This window comes from Trachypithecus francoisi, unplaced genomic scaffold, assembly GCF_009764315.1.
Source record: "Trachypithecus francoisi isolate TF-2019V2 unplaced genomic scaffold, Tfra_2.0 Lachesis_group19, whole genome shotgun sequence".
NCBI lineage: Eukaryota > Metazoa > Chordata > Mammalia > Primates > Cercopithecidae > Trachypithecus > Trachypithecus francoisi.
The window spans coordinates 38,742,818-38,757,981 of NW_022681464.1; the positions used below are offsets into that span (position 1 = coordinate 38,742,818).

Sequence of the window (15,164 nt, forward strand, 5' to 3'; positions counted from 1 at the left end):
TTAGAGAAACGTATCTTTTCCTTCAAACCTGGACTAGTAATTTGACAAACAGTAAAATGGTTAAATCTCCCAAACATGGAGTTAACGCTCTGGGATATATGACGCTCATGTGCCAAGCAGAATTCGGGTTCACAATATGCTGAGAGATAACCATCTGGTCTCCCAAAAAGTAAGGACAGACAAAATAAAAAATCACGCTGACTTATCTCTGTAAGTCTGGGTTTTGGGTTTGGGTTGAATTTAATTGGGTTTGAAGATTTCCAGTTTACTTCCTAATCATTTCAGAAGCAGACATTCAAAAATTAAATTAAGCAAAGAATATTAAATGGGCAGACAGTGCATATTTATCCATAAGAACCTTATAGTATTATTAACAACGTTATAACTACAATTAGGCTGGCAGTCTCATGGGGTCAGTAGTATTGTTTCTTGTTGAAACAAACAAGCAAATAAACACAAGGGGCCTTGAGTGAAGGTTCTTTCATAGGTTGAGATAAACATTTCCACTCCCATGAAATAATGTCCTATTACAACCTTTTGATGTATCTCACTTTGCAAAGCAACCTCACGTATTACTTGTTTTCAAACACGACTACTTTCCAAATTAGATTTAGTTTTACACCTAATCATAGAAGTGGAACCTGTTTTTTAAACCATAGTTATTCATTTTTAATTGTGATTAAAAGAAATTCTCATTTAAAAATCCTTCAGGAGAAGACCAAAGGAAATATTCCCAAACAGACGCAGCATGTTATGGTGGAAAGCGAACAGATTATGGAGTCAGGCCAGGGTTTAAATCTGTTTTGTCACTTACTAGCAGAATAATCTTGAACAAATTTAATACCCTCCTTTTCATATAAAACAGGGGTCAGAACAGCTACCCCAGAAACTTCCAGAAATAAAGACAATGTAGAGCAATGAATGGTAAGCACAAGTCCATAGAACCTTCTCAGTAAGTTATAGTTCTTCTTTCTCTCCTTCTTCCCCTTACCCCATCTTCATCTTATTCTTAGTCATTGTCACATAAAAGTGGATCCAGCATAGGATGGAGATAAAAAGATGTTCAATATGGTGCTGTGGAAAGAGCACTATCCTGGGAGTTGAGGGGCCTGTGTGTTCCTAAAAAAGTCAATTCCTTTTTTTTTCGGTCACAGCTGGATAAAAGGTATGAAGGTGACGTAAGAATTTGTCTATCAGAGCTCAAAGGCCAAAAGTGATTTTGTAGTCTGAGTCAATCAGGAACTCTGGGAGTCCCAGGATCAATTGCTGTCTTTTTAATGAAGGGCAGGGCACCAGGACTGCAGCCTGGACAGCTGCTGCTGCTGCTAATTCAGTTACCACACTGGGGATGTTTAACTTTCCAAGCTAGAATAGAGATCCCAATATTTTTTTGGGAACTTATCAGGGCTTTCCGATTGATCTGATTTATTAAGAGTGGGCTTATTAAGAACAGATACAGAAATTTCCCTCCTGGATCATTAAAATCTTTCTTAGCTTAGATTGATTAATGGGGAAGGAATGGGCAGTAGTTTTCAAATTGTAGAAAGCCCAGGTACAGAGTGGGGTGGGGTGGCTTGGGGACAGAATTTAGATTTGAAACCTCCTGTTCTTGCGTCAATGTGACTAGTGCTGTTTTAAATTGTTTTACATGTTTTGCTGTATTTGAACACAGACTTTGATGGTTAAAAAGTACAAAATACACTGGGCTAAGTGATATTTTGAGTTCTTCCAGATACCTGCTTCTATTGATGGTGTATGTTCTTGGAAAATTAATAAAGAAAGGCATAATGAGATGCTCTCTCTAGAAACTTTAGCAACAGCCAGAGCGTAGGCCACAGCAAATTAGATCCAGCCGCCAGAGTGGAAAGGGCAGGGGCTAGGACTGGAAGGAAATGTCTTGAGTATCCATCAAGTGTGGAGTTAGTGTTATTTTTTATTTTATTTCTATTTTTTTGAAACAAAGTCTTGCTGTGTCACCCAGGCTGGATCTTGGCTCACTGTAACCTCTGCCTCCTGGGTTTAAGCAATTCTCCTGCCTCAGCTTCCCAAGTAGCTGGGTACTACAGGCTCATGCCACCAAGCCCGGCTAATGTTTTTGTATTTTTAGTAGAGACGGGATTTCACTATGTTGGCCATGCTGGTCTTGAACTCCTGACCTTGTGATCTGCCTGCCTCGGCCTCCCAAAGTGCTGGGATTACAGGTGTGAGCCACCACACCTGGCCAGAATCAGTGTTATTAACACTGCTAGTAACATCAAGATAAATGCCTGCCTCTTGCTAGAGATTGAGGAACTTGAAAATAAGAGGAACTCAGGAAGACTTTTGAACGCCATTGCTTCTCCCCACCTCTCTCCACAACCAAGGGCCATGGAAATGCCACTTAGCCTCTCCAGATCTCAGTCTTCTCATCTGTAAACTGACTATCTTGGACTAGGAATCCCTTCTCAATTAAGTAATAAAATAGCCACATAAAAGGAAAGGGAAAAGAAGTGAGAGAAGGGAGGACTGCGGAGGAGAGAGTATTGCTGAGCTCAGATCTCTTGCTAAAGAGGGTTCACGGAGTGGGGAAGGAAGGAGGAGGGGATGAAATTAACCACTGGTATGGGTTTCTAAGGCTCGTGTCAGTAAGATCAGTGAAGGAAGAAATTACCGTCCTGCCTACCATGGGCACAGTATTCCAGGAGTGTCATGCCCCACTTGGGGGGTTCTATGATATGGACGATGGGTGGGGCCTCGGAGGCAAAAGAGAAAGGCTGTTGGGAGGAGAAATAGGGATAGGGAAAACAGTTTCAAATTTCACATGATGGAAAGCCTACAGGAATTGGTTATCTAGATTTACAAATAGAATCTAATAAATAAAAATTGGGTTTGGGTTTTTTTTTTTATAGCAGTGTGAAAGTCAAAGTACATTTTTAAAAATATACTTTAAGTACTAGGGTACGTGTGCAAAACATGCAGGTTTGTTATGTATATACACATGTGCCATGTTGGTGTGTTGCACCCATTAACTCATCATTTACATTAGGTATATCTCCTCATGTTATCCCTCCCCACACCCCCCACCCCACGACAGGCCCCAGTGTGTGATGTTCCCCCTTCCTGTGTCCAAGTGTTCCCACTGTTCATTTCCCACCTATGAGTGAGAACATGCAGTGTTTGGTTTTTTGTCCTTGTGATAGTTTGCTGAGAATAATGGTTTCCAGCTTCATCCATGTGTCTACAAAGGACAAGAACTCATCCTTTTTTATGGCTGCATAGTATTCCATAGTGTATATGTGCCACATTTTCTTAATCCAGGCTATCATTGATGGACATTTGGGTTGGTTCCAAGTCTTTGCTATTGTGAATAGTGCCGCAATATACATACGTGTGCATGTGTCTTTCTAGCAGCATGATTTATAATCCTTTGGGTACATACCCAGTAATGGGATGGCTGGGTCAAATGGTATTTCTAGTTCTAGATCCTTGAGGAATTGCCACTCTGTCTTCCACAATGGTTGAACTAGTTTACAGTCCCACCAACAGTGTAAAAGTGTTCCTATTTCTCCTCATCCTCTCCAGCACCTGTTGTTTCCTGACTTTTTAATGATCGCCATTCTAACTGGTGTGAGATGATGTCTCACTGTGATTTTGATTTGTATTTCTCTGATGGCCAGTGATGATGAGCATTTTTTTGTGTGTCTGTTGGCTGCATAAATGTCTTCTTTTGAGAAGTATCTGTTCATATCCTTCACCCACTTTTTGATGGGTTTTTTTTTTTTCTTGTAAATGTGTTTGAGTTCTTTGTAGATTCTGGATATTAGCCCTTTGTCAGATGAGTAGATTGCAAAATTTTTCTCCCATTCTGTAGGTTATCTGTTCACTCTGATGGTAGTTTCTTTTGCTGTGCAGAAGCTCTTTAGTTTAATTAGATTCCATTTGTCGATTTTGGCTTTTGTTGTCATTGCTTTTGGTGTTTTAGAAATGAAGTCCTTGCCCATGCCTACATCCTGAATGGTATTGCCTAAGTTTTCTTCTAGGGTTTTTATGGTTTTAGGTCTAGCATTTAAGTCTTTAATCCATCTTGAATTAATTTTTGTATAAGGTGTAAGGAAGGGATCCAGTTTCAGCTTTCTACATATGGCTAGCCAGTTTTCCCAGCACCATTTATTAAATAGGGAATCCTTTCCCCATTTCTTGTTTTTGTCAGGGTTGTCAAAGATCAGATGGTTGTAGATGTGTGGTGTTATTTCTGAGGGCTCTGTTCTGTTCCATTGGTCTATATCTCTGTTTTGGTACCAGTACCATTCTGTTTTGGTTACTGTAGCCTTGTAATATAGTTTGAAGTCAAGTAGCGTGATGCCTCCTCCAGCTTTGTTCTTTTGACTTAGGATTGTCTTGGCAATGCAGGCTCTTTTTTGATTCCGTATGAACTTCAAAGCAGTTTTTTCCAATTCTGTGAAGAAAGTCACTGGTAGCTTGATGGGGATGGCATTGAATCTATAAATAACCTTGGGCAGTATGGCCATTTTCACAATATTGATTCTTCCTATCCATGAGCATGGAATGTTCTTCCATTTGTTTGTGTCCTCTTTTATTTCGTTGAGCAGTGGTTTGTAGTTCTCCTTGAAGAGGTCCTTCACATCCCTTGTAAGTTGGATTCCTAGGTATTTTATTCTCTTTGAAGCAATTGTGAATGGCAGTTCACTCATGATTTGGCTGTTAGTCTATTATTGTTGTATAAGAATGCTTGTGATTTTTGCACATTGATTTTGTATCCTGAGACTTTGCTTATCAGCTTAAGGAGATTCTGGGCTGAGATGATGGGGTTTTCTAAATATACAATCATGTCATCTGCAAACAGGGACAATTTGATTTCCTGTTTTCCTTATTGAATATCCTTTATTTCTTTCTCCTGCCTGATTGCCCTGACCAGAACTTCCAACACTGTGTTGAATAGGAGTGGTGAGAGAGGGCATCCCTGTCTTGTGCCAGTTTTCAAGGGGAATGCTTCCAGTTTTTGCCCATTCAGTATGATATTGGCTATGGGTTTGTCATAAATAGCTCTTATTATTTTGAGATATGTCCCATCAATACCTAATTTATTGAGGGTTTTTAGCATGAAGGGCTGTTAAATTTTGCCAAAGGCCTTTTCTGCATCTATTGAGATAATCATGTAGTTTTTGTCTTTGGTTCTGTGTATATGCTGGATTACGTTTATTGATTTGCATATGTTGAACCAGCCTTGCAACCCAGGGATGAAGCCCACTTGATCGTTGTGGACAAGCTTTTTGATGTGCTGCTGGATTCGGTTTGTCAGTATTTTATTGAGGATTTTTGCATCAGTGTTCATCAGGGATATTGGTCTAAAATTCTCTTTTCCTGTTGTGTCTCTGCCAGGCTTTGGTATCAGGATGATGCTGACCTCATGAACAAAGTACATGTTTTTAAAGAAGCATGAAAGTTCAAATGAGTCTCACTTGATGGCTTGTTCAGTTCATGAGATCATCTGGCATGAAATAAAATGTTTCTTTTTCCATGCAGTGATTGCGTAACTCAAATATGGCAAAGCCACCTACACGATAATTTTCAGCCTATGGATTTGATTTTTCATAAGCCTCACCACATACCCCTCACAGAAAGCTCTTGTTTCTGGTGGATTCGTTTCACCTCCTTTGTGAAAGCCTTAGAGAGAAGGCACTAAGCAGGGAAAATCAGCTATTTATAGGAATTTTTGACTAAAAGTGTCTGCTCAGCGTGCCATGGAATACTTCCAAGAGGTGGGAGAACAGGAAACTATCTAAAATCAACTAGAAGGCTGGAGGAGTGTTATGGGGGAATGACTTTGCAGGGGAGTCATTTTCAGAAAGCTCAGGTTTCATTTGCAAACAAATGACAGTTAGTTTCATCGACACCCCTTGAGTTACAGATAAGCCTTCGAAACTTTTACTAGTCAAGGAGAGAAGACAAAGACGAGAAGACAAAGACGTAAAATTTCCAAGGATTACAGGTAGTTGGCTTCCTTTAAGGGACTTTAAAAGGAGAAGTCCTGCAGAAAGGCCTCTCTCCCTACTTATTTTCTGCCTAAGGGGATGCCAGTCAGATGGACGTCCACAGAGGAGCTTAGACTGGCAGGTGGCATTCAGAGTGTAAACTGCAGGTCCCGGGGTGGCCTAACAGGGTCTTCCAGTGCCCATAGGATGATATCTATCATCACTATTTTCCACTTTTATAACCCAAAATGGCAGGCCTATTTGGTCAAGTTTTCATAATTAAGAGATATAATTTCATTAAATGTATTAAACCCTTCCTGTGAATTCTGAATGGTGTTGTTTTCATTGTTTTGGTGACACTGGAGAAGCAAGTGAGGTAGACTTCAGACTGCCCAAAGTCACAGGGCTGACAGAAGAAGTTTGAACTGATGGTTCTGTGGAGAAGAGGTCATGAGAGAGATCTGGCTTCAGTGTTCACTTGCTCTTTTGAATTTCTGTAGCATTAGAAGAATGATATATCTGGCTTAGGGACTTTGGGCATGAGCAAAGAAGAGTGATGGCCAAGGGCGTTTGGTCATCTTCTATCAATGGCGGAAAAGCACCCATCAAGGTGCCACGGAGAAAACACTCCACAGAGAACCCGGTTCTCCTAACTCAATTAAAGAGGTGATGATGGTGGAGAGAGTTCCCCTGTAGACATGTCCCATGACTATTATTACTAATTAAGCTTGTCCTGTTGACTTATCAGAGCTGTCTGGAATAAGGCAGCAGGGGCTTGACCGACTTAAGGTATGAAAACAAAAGCAAGTGTGTGTTGTGGTTTTTTTTTTTTTTCTTTTTTGTATGAATATACTTAAGCTTGAAGAAGCCAGAATGATATTCCATCAGCCAGTATCAAGCCATGGGAAAACCTGATCCACTGAGGCTGAGCTATCAAAAGATTAATCCAGGCTGGGTGCAGTGGCTCACAACTGCAATCCCAGCAGTTTGGGAGGCCGAGGTGGGAAGATCGCTTGAGGCCAAAAGTTTAAGACCATCTTAGGCAACATAGCGAAACCCCGTCTGTACATAAAAACAGCCTGGCACGGTGACGAGTCTGTAGTCCCAGCTACTCTAAAAGCTGAGGTGGGAGGGTCACTTGAGCCCAGGAGGTCAGGGCTACAGTAAGCCGTGATCACACTACTGGACTCCAGCCTGGGTGACAAAGGGAAATACTGTCTTTCAAAAAAGAAAATAAAAAAGGATTGACTCTTTGTGATACTTTCACCTTCAGACGAAGGCTTTCTGTGTTTAGTTGGCACACAGGATGGTGAAGTTTTACACCTACACTGTGATTAAGACCTACTTTCATCCCTCATTGGAAAGGGCTTTTCCTTATCACAGAATCAGATATGTTAATCCCAACTCCAGCTTAATAAAAACTAGTTCAAGTGAAATATAAAGGAAAAAGTGGTATGGTACATGAAACACGGGAAAGAGATAAAGCTTGTTAATGTTTGAGGATCTATAAACTCGGAATATTTTCACACTGTATTTTTCATTTATTTCTCAAATTTGAAGTTAACTTTGTTTCTAAGACCTGAAGCAAACACAGTCATATCATCACGCCCATTTTACAGATGTAGAAATGGAAGTACTGAGTAGAGAGAGCCCAAAGTCATGCAGCAAGCCAGCATCAATAAAGCTTGCAGTCAGAGCACCTGGATCCCGTATTTCATCTATTAGGCTCTACTGCCCCCTTCAGTAAATACAGTGAGAAATTAAGCCTTACAGTTCTCTAGAGCTGGGTTACTTAAAGTGCAGTTCTGGGATTGATCACTGTCAGAATCATCCCGTATCTATGAAATCAGGATCTTCTGGGTTGATGCCAGAGATCCTCATTTTACAGACACTCTCAAGGTGATTCTTGTGCACATAAAATTAAGGAATCTTTACCTCTAAATATTCAATGATAGAGCAAGTGGCCATACATATATATGATTCTCTACAGGCATACATGTGATATTATTGAGCCCATGTGTACCCATATTGATTCCACTTTACAATGTTTCATGTAGCATTTCCAATTTTAGAGATAAATCCTTTCCAATCACTTCCTTTTACATGTTGGGGGCAATAACTAAGAGATTAGCTTATAGCTCTTAGTTTATATATCCTGTGCACTATTCCTCTCAGATTTGCTGCAGTTGCTCCCATTTAATATATTTGGTCCCACTGTTCCAATATGTAATTCCTACCTGTCACACCATACATATTTTATACATAAACATATATATGTATATATAAAATAAAGTTTGGCCTTTGCAAATATGGTAACAGCTATGTTAATTTTTATCCTAGAGAAGTAAGATGAGGGATGCTGACTTCAAACGAGTGGAAGATGCTGGAAGGATGCATGCTGTCTTCAAAATCTAACCAGGGCTCTGAGCAAATTCCCTAAAGATCACATATCCTAATGCATTCTGCTTCATTCGTCCTCCTTTGCTATGTGGTTTACCATGATGCAGGAAAAACTCATCCATAAAAGGAGAAGCATACCAATTTCTTTTCTTTGGAAGTTAAAATAAATAATTGCAGGCATGATTTAGTTAATCTTTGCCTCTTTTGAGACTTCTGAGTCACAAACTTGCTTCAACTCTAACTTTCAGATAATGTCGCTTCTCCCTTTGCTTCCTTGTGCCTTGGCCCCATTGCCTTAAAATGATGTTACGAGAATGGGTAATAGAATATGTACAACATAAAGGGAACAGAACAGCACTTGTAGCCAGGCAGTGAGCCTGCAAGTGCCAGGTTCCACTGACAAGATGACTGATCTCATCAAGGTATTTCCTTAGGACTTTTCTCTTTTCAAAAAACTAAATTGGACTAAATAATTTCAAAGGCTTCTCTTATAAGGAGATGATTAGATGAGAAATAGATAGGAAGACACAATGTCCACATTGCAGGAAGATTAGTGTGAATGCGAAGCTATACCAGATGACCTTCTGATCAGGAGGTTCTATTATCTAAAACTGTCATTTTAAGGGGAGAAAAACCTAACTCTGCCTGGTCCTTTAATTATGTATCTCATGATTTTAGAGTCTTGGAGAATTAAATCAGGGAGGAGTTAGAAAATCTTGCAAGCGTATATTAAATTGTGGTTAAATAAATTAAGGAGAGCAAAAGTAATTTCCTTTTATGATTGTTGGATGCCCCCTTATTAAGGGGACTAAAACCTCTTTCTTCTTACACCAGAGAAGCAGGACATCCCTAACTAGTCTACACTAATGGTCCAAGGTGAAGTTCAATATAATCAGTGGAAAAGCAAAGTAATGAATTTGCCACTAACATCTATGAAAAATCTGTTTCTCCACTTCATAGTCATTCCTCTTCCATGGACTTTGTGAAATGGCACTCTTAAAACGGATCTGAGTTCATGAATCGGAGATCAAAGATGGCATGTGTATAAACGCATATTTTAGAAATATTGTTGGAGGGATAGCTATGCAGATAGAAGGTGTATCTATAAACCTGCACACTTGCACCTGGCATGCGGTAACCCCAGGCTCACATAATTCTGCTTCATAGACAGTTCTGTGATATGACAAGCCTGATTTTTGTAGGAAGTTTCCTAATTCTGTGAAACAGTGAGTAGAAACTCCAGCTGATAGAGAACGGTGACCTAATATACACAAAAAGACCTACACATTCAGAAAAATCATTGTATAATATATCTTAGAAATGGAAAAAAAACAGGCATATTGCCAGACTTTAGCAAATGAAACAAAAAGTTTTTAATGAGAGTCCTAAATATTCCTACATTTAAAAGACCAGGGAATCAGAAGAGGTCTTTCCTTAATCACGTGCGTGCTCTTCAAGGCAAAAAAAAAAAAAAAAAAAAAAAAAAAAAAAAATTACAAACAGTAAAAACAAGAATTTGGTCAAAAGTAACAGTAAATGTTATGCCTTTCTTTACACAATATTTTCTCCTTTATCTCTGTATAACAGTAATTAATTCTTTATATCATTACCTTTTAGTTTATAAACATAGAGGACTGGGTTGAATATAAATAAATCAGTCATTGAAAAAAATTAATGTAATTCCCTATTGTGGTTTTAACTTAAAAATTTAGAAAAACACATAAATATGAATTTACCAAAATAATGTGAAAAAAAATTCTCCCTGTGCAATAACCTGCTAAGACAGATTATATTGTCTTTGAACCTAAAACCAAAGTGGTGGAAAACATAATCTAATTACAAATTAAAGTCAGCTTGGCAATATTGCATATTTTTTTTAGCAGTTCCTAAAAAACCTGACACCATTTGCAATGGTAATTCACAAATCACTGTGTAAAATTGTGTAATGCCATGATCTCAAGTGGGCCAGAGACTGTGGGTGAATGGTTCTCTTAAAGAATGGTGAATGATTACCTTGATTTACTGTCTTTAATTTGCAATCAAGCAAACTGTCTTCTAAGGAGAATGGAAAAAGGGGAAATGAAATCTCCTGGCCCCTGAGAGATCCAAGGCTAGTTTTTCTCTTTCACTCTTTGCTAACTAATGCTATGCCTTTAATTAGTAGAGTGGAATTCTGTGAGATCAGAAAGTGTGTATTACAGGCAGAAACCTCGGACTGGGGCTAACCAAGCATTTTGGTGTTGCCGAAAATGTCTTTAGAAAACAATGAAACTGGAGGCCAAGAATACCAAAGTTTCTTTGCCAACTCCCAAGAAGGCTTTCCAGTATAGTGTTGATCTTCCCTTTACTACCAGTGAGTCTTTCTGGACCCCTGCTTTCTCACAGCGTTTTGTCAATTGTTTTTTTCCCTCTGTTAATTGGACATGACAATAGTGAGAATAATAGAGAATCAGAGAGAGAGAGAGAGAGAGAGAGAGAGAGAATTAACAGGATTCTGCTGCTGATCACTGATTCCACATTCAAAGTTAGCACCAGGCTGGAGCAATCTCATCTTTCTACGAATGAAGAGGACATCTCTACCAGATCAGTGAAAAACAGGCAGACGGTACAAACCCAACAGGAAATCCATTCAGGAACCCTGACATTCACTTGCTGGATTACTAAGGCAATTTAAATTAAAAATAAAGAAAATCATCAATGAATGTGATGGGTGGGATTTCAGAAAAAGGCAGCAAAGAAACATCCCAGTAGCCAAAGTCATCAGCAGAACCGTTCAGCACTTTCACAAATTGCATGTAAAGTAGTTTTAACTGAATTGGGAGACTTAAAATTGTTCTAACACAAGAGGGAGGAAAAACTCAGCCAGGGAAAGAAAACTCCCACTGGGCAGAGATGGAAATAATCTTGAACAGATTATTGAAAAAATAATTTTACCTGTATTTCAAAGATCCTGGCATCACGCTTATAAACGCTTCCTCAGTGATCTTGTGTGGTGCCTTATTTAAGCAGACCCCCACCCCCCAAAAGAGCAATCATTGCAAATGTTAATTTTGCAAAGGAGCAGTAAGTATTCAGAATCCTGGCGCTGGAAAACAACCGATCATATTTCAATCACCAGCCATATAACATCCGCTAACAGCACCTAGCAGATTTCTAAGGAGATCATGTGTCAATTAAAGATTTTATAAAGCCCTGGTGGAGACACAGATTTGTAGGTATCTGATGTCTCCACCTGCTTTTTGACTATCTGTACATACATTAGTTTGTCAGCTCTTTCCGTCTCACTAGCCGTTATTTAGAGGAGTAATAAAATCACAGATGCTACCCCTTCCTTTCCCTACCACAAAAACCATCCAAATCAACAACACACTATCATCAAATACAAAGTAATAAAAGAGTTATACCCAAACCTGGTCAGTCCTTCCATTTCTTGAAACTTGCACACAAACTGAAGAAACCCACTCAGCCTTAAAAAGGTCGATCATTTTGCTTTCCTAAAATTTCATCTCTGGGAGTGCTTTCCTTCTCGGTCTGTCTTGCTCTCTCTCGCTCCCTCTGTCTCTCTCTCTCCACTTCTACCCGGGAGAGAGCGTTTTGTTTCCCTTTTCCTGTTTCTACGGCTGAATGAATGCAAAATACACGGTTTGAAGGGATTTTTCTTTTAGGTTAACTGTTGGAAATCTAAAATCTTGCTCTTCTGAATGGCTTTACATGTCAGTCACTCAACATATAACATTTACATAAAGAGGCATAAACAGAACCAAGAATTCTGCTTTTTAAAAGCAAAAACAAAACAACAACAAAAACTACCTTTTATTCTATCTCTGAACCTCTTCCTATTTTATTTATTTAACTATTAAGCACTTACCCTGAGATGTGCCATAAATGCTTTATTCCAAATGTATAAGAGCCAACCACATCTCAACTGAGAATTAAACAGTTTTAATGTCTTCAAATCCATGTTCCTGCTCCCAACCCTAATACAGACAGTCACTGGCAGCGGTACAATAGTTCTAAACAGCAGACATCTGATTCTTGACATTTAAAAATAACAATATTGGAAAAAAAAGGAGTCCCTTTTTTATTAACTACAGACAGCTTGTCAGTGAGCACATATCACTCGTAATATAATTGACCGTATTAAGTGGGACTTGCAGTGATTTCAAGCTAGAGTATTTGATTCCTAAGTCAGTGTCAGGCAGAGGCTAAAAACCTATAGACTTCTCATTTTCTACAGAATCATGGCAATGACCTAAATTAAGCTAATTCCAAGTGATAATTCTGCAAAGAGAGAAGCAGAGGTTTGCTAGCATTTAGACTTTATTATTGGTGATGATTAATTTCATCTTTGTTAGTCTTGAATCAAATTAGGGACATAATCAGTTGCTTCATTGTTAGTCTAATTTCACATCCGCGCCTTGTTAACTTCTCACACGCATATGAGGTCAGACGCACACATACATTTACCACAAAACAAATCAAGTAATAAAAGAAAAAATATGCACTCATTTCCATTACTGAAGCATATTATGGAGTTGGACAGATTTGGGATCAAGTGCTAGCTCCCCACTTACTGTTTATGTGTTCCTGGGCAAATGATTTCAGCATTTGTGCCTGTTTTGTTGTCTATAAAACTAAAGTAAATAATACTCTACAGAGTTGTTTTGAGTGCTTAATGAGATATACCCAGTTTCCGGCACATAATAGATATTTGATATACAATGCTTCCTTCCTCTGCTTTGTATTTGGAGGAGGTAGAGATTGGGTATAGTAAATGAACACAGACTTTGAAGGCAGAGAAATCAGTTTTGACCCAACATGTTGCCACATACTAGCTGTGTGTCCTTGGGCAAGTTACTTAATCTAATTTACGAAAACTTAGGTTCTTCAACTGTGAAATATCTCTAGAATTTTAAAGAGCAAATTAGATAACATCTGAAAAACATATAGTCGGCATCTCTGAAATGAGAGCCCCGGGGCTTCCAGCTCTTGACAATAGCTCTCATTAGTACTCCGACGCATGTAATTTGCGAGTTTGAAAATGCGCACTGAGATCATCTATCTTTTGGAGGAAGTGTCTCATTTTCTAGCAGAGGAAGGAAGTCCAGAGAGCTGAAAGAATGTTTCCAGGTCATGTTACTAGTTAGCGGCAAATAAGGACTAGAATGCTCTTGGAACTAGTAGAATAGTGCTTTGCCTACTAAATCTCTAATATTGAAGTTAAATCCATTTGTAAAGCCAGCTGCAATATTAGTTGGCAATTAAGGCGATAGAACTGAAAAAGAAAAGAAAAAAAAAAAGAACTCCAAAGAAACCCTCTTTCCCTCTCTGTTTTCCCAAATTTACTTCTAAGAATGAGCCTATAGATGAAAGTGTTCCCTTGGAACGAGCTGGCGCGGGGGCTAACCCTATCTTCCTTAGCACAGCTTGCACGGGATGGCAGATCCTCTTTTCATTTCCTAGAAGCAAGAAGGGAGCAGGAGCCCAGTTCTCAGGAGGTATTTCCTATTCTCCTCTGACCCCATGTGAATGTATGGCTCTCTCTTCCCTTTCTTTACAGCATCTCTTCAGCCTCAGCACATGGGTTGAGGTGTACACTGGTTTACATTTAATTCATTGACTAACATACGACCTCCCCACATTGAAATACAGATTTTTTCCCCCTAGTTTGAAAGCCTTGCATAAATTCAACGTCTATTAATAAGGATTATCTTGGAGGTTAGTTTCTATTTAAAAGGCTGAACTAGCTTGGTTAATTATTGCCCAATGTAGGACAGAATATGTTAAACTGTTTTCAACCTTTCAATAATTTCAGAATTAAAAACAAAGGTGCTTTGGTGTCAAAGACAGATTAGCTATTACTCTGGGGAAGAAGGGAATTAAAAGGGATTAATACGAGTGTGTGTGTGATCCATTGTAATGAATGTTTTAGTTCTGTATGATGGGTGATGTATAAATGGGTGTTTTATTTTTTTTTCTTTATACCTTTCTGTAAGCCTCAAATGTTTCATTAAAAAAATGGCTTAAAGGCAAATAATTTGAAAATAGAATCCCCAAATCTTTATAGAAGGAGAGCCAATAATGCTACTATACAAAATCCCATACTTAAGCCTTTAAGATTTCATTCTGATTTTACTGAAAAACTTTAATAATAATATGCTTATTTTAAAGATTTTATTTTCTTCTTGCTCACCATTTTTCATGCCCTTGATTTCAGGTCTGTGCTAAGGCATATTAGAAAGAGTTTGGCTTTGTCATCAAACAGACCTGAGTCTAAATCTCAGCTGTACAACCTCCAGATCGTGGGACTTTAAATCACTTGATATTTTTAAGTGTCAGTTTCTTCTCTTATAAAAATACAGTATTATTACATTCAGTAATCTCAGGATTATTACAAAGATTAAATGAAATACGAAATGTGAACACATTTGCTATAGCATCTGGTATATAGTAGATTTTCAATTAATATCACTTTCCTTCTTTCTTTCCTTATCCTTCCACATTTTACCACTACCTGAGATTGTGACTCCAAAAAGGTATAAAAAAGAAAGAAAAATGAACCTAAGGTAGGAAGAATGTACGCATACAGGCAAATATAATGAAAACATTTCATTACTAACAAAGGCTTATGCTAGATCCATACACAGCATCCTTTACTCTGATACTTCTCATCTAATCTCATCATTACTTATTTAAGTACAGGTTTTTTTTTTTTTTTTTTTCTTTCAATTTGCTTTGTTTTTGCCACTGGTCATAGAATTTTTGCAGACAAAATGTGTGGTACTCTAGGGC

At 38.5% G+C, this 15,164-nt stretch overlaps 1 protein-coding gene across 1 annotated transcript in view; it reads right to left on the bottom strand.

Annotated features, from left to right (window-relative positions):
* The window catches only part of DLGAP1 (DLG associated protein 1), a 971,691-nt gene that overhangs the window by 370,651 nt on the left and 585,876 nt on the right, over window positions 1-15,164 (bottom strand).